Source organism: Aquarana catesbeiana, linkage group LG01, assembly GCF_042186555.1.
Source record: "Aquarana catesbeiana isolate 2022-GZ linkage group LG01, ASM4218655v1, whole genome shotgun sequence".
NCBI classification, from domain to species: Eukaryota; Metazoa; Chordata; class Amphibia; order Anura; family Ranidae; genus Aquarana; species Aquarana catesbeiana.
The window spans coordinates 330109511-330114905 of NC_133324.1; the positions used below are offsets into that span (position 1 = coordinate 330109511).

At 38.3% G+C, this 5395-nt stretch overlaps 1 pseudogene; it reads right to left on the bottom strand.

Annotated features, from left to right (window-relative positions):
* Positions 1-3543: 3543 nt before the first annotated feature.
* Positions 3544-4690, bottom strand: LOC141132093 (eukaryotic translation initiation factor 1 pseudogene; annotated as a pseudogene).
* Between the last annotated feature and the right edge of the window lie 705 nt (positions 4691-5395).

Sequence of the window (5395 nt, forward strand, 5' to 3'; positions counted from 1 at the left end):
TAGTGGACACTACAGCATGCTTCCTGGAGGATGGACAGATATTAAAAAGGACTGCCTCTTCTCTTTTCCATTGGATAGGAGGCTAGGTGGGTGTGGTGTATAGGGGGGGTCCAAATGTAGTTTAAAAGTGCTCATTAAATGGAAAGTCTCTCTCTTGTCTCATGGCTCTCTTGCCATTTTGAGCCCAGCTGACAAGACAACATCTCCAGGACTAAATTATGCAAAGTATCATTGATATTATTTTGTTTTATATGCTCTGTAATATTTTCCTTTAGCGTTTTTATGTTAGCGTTCCTATTTTTTGGGGAAATAAATAAGACCCTGGTTTATATAAGCAGTGTGATTATTGTCAATAGCTAACCTTATTATTGTACTATCGCCAGTAACTATACTAAAGCTTTGCCAGACTGGCTAACTATAGGAATAGACAAGTTAATACATATATATATAGGAAAATAGAGGGGAATCCATAACCACCCAATATTTATTTCATAGGCAAATGAGAAAGCACTGAAAAAGTTGTTCTAAACCTAGCGTTAGGTCAGCCATAGATAGAGCAAATTTTTTTCCTACAACCACGGGTTACAAGTAAGAAATGTGCTTGATTCCCCCATCAACACAGACAGTGTTGATCAGGGAATCCTCCTATCGAACCATTGTGTTCTTCTGGTGGGGGGGGGAGCCACAATCGTAATGCTTTGCTTCGTGGCAGTGTCAAAAATCATCTGACATGTCATGCACAGCGGGCAGCCAAACGTGATCCAAGAGTGCCAAGTGCCACAAACATTGGTCTAAATCAAGCCTTAGGCATGCTTTTTATATAGCCAATTGGTCTGTCCCACATCTCAAATGGCTAACTTGTGTATGCTAACATCTAATAATGGAAAGAGGAGAATTTCTTGCAGACATAGTCATGAAGAACCAAAATCACAAGCGCAAAAGAGCATTTGTCTTGGGCCACCTTATCCAGTAAAGAAGATTGGGTAAATAAGCCATCTTATATCACACACACACCTGGTGAAGCTTGTGTGATGTTAACCTTTTAATTTGGTAAAATTTGGGATTACTACAAAGAAAAATAATTGCAGAGAGAGGGGATGTACAGAGCTTAGAGCAATTTTTAGGCACTTTGAATTAAAATAACAAAAATATCAGACTAACTTGGGAGATTAGGGTAAGAATAACCTTTTGGATCTAGAAATCATATACTGATGGATAGTTACCATCATTACCCCTGGATAGTAGAAATCGCACCAAGAAAAAGTACTATCTGGAACAAGCAAAGGAAATTGGAAGTGATTTTATTAACAGAGGATATACTGTATAAAAAGAGTTAATTGAAGAGAAAATTGAAGAAGTGTAGAATCTGGAAAGAGACCATCTAATCAGAGATAAAGTATGAGTAGAATTGAGTCAGAAAGATTTACCTATTATTCTGGGTTATAGTATATATACGGCATAAAAAGGTTGTGTGTATTACAAGAAAACATTGGCCTATTCTAAAGTCCGATAAACATTCACAACAGACATTACCAAACAAACCTAGGTTCATATATAAATCGGTCCCTACTGTTGGAGATCGAGTCATCAGGGGGGTGGTAGACCCTCCCTAAGCGAAACAGTGGTCCTTCTTTGGAGGAAAATGTTTTTATCCCCGTAGAAAAATGTTTTATATGTAATAACACCAAAAAGAAAATTTGAATTTGTGGCAAATAGTGCAGGGAAGCAGTATTCTATTTGTGACTTCATTACTTGCAACACAGAAGGGATTTTCTATGTGTTCCAGTGCCCATGTGGGCTGTAGTACGTGGGCACAACCAAATGTCCCTTAAAGGTCAGACTACAAGAGTATCTACCAGACATAATTAAAAGGTTTACCAAACATAATTTGTCCAAACATTTCTCCAGATTCCATAATAAGAACTTGTGATTTTTACTAGCCCTCCCCCCCACCTAGTGAGATTACTAATTAATGCCCTATACTATGTTTTTATCTCTGCTATGATATTTTAGTGAGATCAATACATTTTAAAATTTTCATTTTTATATTTATTATTTTTTTTTATGCTTATGTTAATATGTTCTATAAAGTTTAGAAGATATTTATACTTTTTGTAATATTAATTGGGATATTTCTAATAGTGTCACCAGGCCCATACATTTTTTTTTGTGGATCCGATCTGTTGGTGCTACACTTTTTTAGGAATTTACCACAGTGTTATGGTTGCCGGGAGATTTTTTGTTGTTTGTTTTGACCGCCGTTGTTTCTGTTCTATTTGGACTTCAGTAATAAGGCTGCCCAGTATATCTAAGTATTATAGTGTGGGCACAGATAACATGGCCACTGACCGTCCCCATGGTTACACAATTTATACACCATCAGTATATATACCAAGATTGTGCACCCATCCCCTTTCCCCTGATGAAGCCGCGTGACCATGACGTAACACATAGGGAGGAGCCTGGTTGATGTCATACGTAATATCATAATTATGGCCCGGATCGTTACCAGCAGTATTTTTAATCACATAAGAGATATACAATTTTATTGTTTATTATCCTGTGAGTGAAATTTTAACAATGAAGTGGAGATTCCAGTTTATGCTACACTACGGTGGTTGTTTTTCTTTATTGACATCAAAGTAGCACAAAGAAGCCATCTCGGTGGGACCGTGACCCCTAATATGCAGATAGTATTGGAGTGGGCACAGAAGTGGAATTGAACCAGAGACTGCGGACCTGCATACCAATGATTAAGTGCTATATGGCCTAAATGATTTTTGGGTTATCTTGGCAAGGTGAGAGCGGTGTGGGCACTGTGGTGGAGCATGGCAGCACTGTATGAGAGAATTTACAGCACTGGAGTGTTGCTCACAAGATTGGTTGAACATTATATTTAGGACACTACTGTTGATGAACTGTATATAAGCTTACACATATGGCAATATACTGTATGGTGTGAGCACTTTAATCAAAGCTTGAAGAAAATATCTAAGATACATACAGTTGATGTTTATTAATAATGTTTTATTTTAGCATTGTGAGCACCTGTAGGCTAAGGTTATTGGTACAATTTATATATAATAGATTGGTGACAATAATAATGAAATATCTAGGTTGGAAAGGTCACATTCACAGTGGAGGTTACATTGTTTATCTGAAGAGTGGTAAAATAATTTATTTTATGGGGGGTTTGGAAAAAATTTTTTTGATTGTGCTGTGTATCAAAGGTAGGTCCCCTTTGCCACCGGAGCCCTGACCCAAGGCATGGACTCCACTAGACCTCTGAAGGTGTGATATCTGGCACCAAGCCATCAGTAGCAGATCCTTACAGTCCTGTAAGTCACACTGCCTCCTCCGGCTCACCTTTGTCCTTCCTGGTGCCATCACTTCCCCAGGTAAAAGATGCACATGCAACTTGGAAAGCTACGTGATGTAAAAAATTGGATTCAGACCAGTGTGCCTTTTCCATTGCTCTGTGGTACGTTTCTCATGCGCCCATTGTAAGAGCTTTTGGTTGTGGACATGGGTCAATGTGGACACTCTAACTGGTCTGCGTCTACATAGCCCCATACGCAACAAACTGCGATGCACTGTGTGTTCTGACACCTTTCTATTGGACTCTGCATTAACCTTTTCAGCAATTTGAGCTACAGTAGCTTTACTTGATTGGACCACATGGGCCAGCTTCTGCTCCCCATCTGCATCAATGAGTCTTGGCCGCCCATGACCCTGTCACCGGTTCACTGGTTGTCCCTCCTTGGACCACTTTTGATAGGTCAAGACCACTGCAGACCGGGAACATCCCACAAGAGCTGCAGTTTTGGAGATGCTCTTACCCAGGCGTCTGGCCACTACAATTTGGCCCTTGTCAAAGTCACTAAAATCCTTACACTTGCCCATTTTTTTTCTTTCAACACATCAACTTCAGGGACAACATGTTCACTCACTGGCTATTATAGCCCACCCACTTTCAGACGACAATGTAAAGAGATAATCAATGTTATCACTTTACCTGTAAATGGTCATAATGTTATGGCTGATCGGTTTGTCACAAAGCTATAAAATAGGACTGGCTCACAATGACTAAAAGGCTAACAGACATTTTTAAAGTTCTTTGAAGAGGCAGTTTAATCACAAAAATAGTTAAACTTCTGACAAGAGTAAGTTCTTCATATTGCTACTCATTACAGAAAGGAATCCTTGGATAAGGTAAAAGCTGAGGTTACATCTTGTACTTTAAAACCCATGGACTTTCAGTGGATCTTCTTTGGCCAGTCCAACCTCCACAAGGAACTGGCAAGCATTCTTGCGCTGGTCACCTTGAAGCAGGATCACCTCTCCAAATTCAGGGTGTTCAACAACAGTCCCATTGCAAGCAAATTTCTTCTTGAAAGCTTCAACTAGTTTATTTTTGTCGTAGTCATCCGCAATGCCTTGAACGGTTGTGAGAGTCTTTCTGCTGTTTCATTGCTGGATTCTTATACGGATAGAATCCTCTGTCCCAGCTGGGAGGCAGTCATCACCTTTACTTGCATCAGCAAAGGGGTCGAAAGAGTTGAGGTTCTGGATAGCGGACATACGATAAGATGGAGATTCCTTGGTGGGAACAGCGGAGGACTCTGGATACTACTAAGTGAAGAGCTTGTGTAACATGTACCCTCTGCAGCATCTGTTTTTGATTAATACTCTGTTGTGGGAACATATGATTGGTGCTTGCAGCAGTTACTATTGATAATTGTAAAAACACTTTTAAAAAGAAAGCGCAAGAGATTTACATATTCTTTAGATAAAAAAATTGCCCCTGCAGGTTAGTGTTAAAGCTATTCTATGTTATTTAAAAAAAATCTATATTAAAATCATCAATAATATAACAAAATGTAAAGACACATCAGAAAGGCCTGACGTCAACCTGTAATTTCTGGAATTCAAAATTCCTCTAGTAGCAGAAAGTGACAAGAAAATATAAGCACAATAAACAAAATTCCACCAGTCACAGAGAGGGCAGGCCACATAGTGAACTCTTTAAGAAAGATTAAAAATATCCCCTTAAGGACCTCTTTACATTTCCACATGATTTCAGCTTGCAACCTTTACACATGACAAATCTACTATAATACATCATGAACAAAGTTGTAATGTATAGTCAGTGAAACCAAATGTTACATTATTGCTTTATGTTCCATTATTCAAATAAACTAATATTATTACTCAATAGTTTATCTATTGGTCATACTGCACATAAGTTATTAAGATATAGTTTTATTTATGATTAGTGTTATACCTATGTAGCAACCAGTCATTGCATATAAAGAAAAACACAAGATATAACTTAAATGCAATTTTGAAATAACCCCTTCTAAAAAACAAAAAAACAAAAAAAAAACATGTTGGC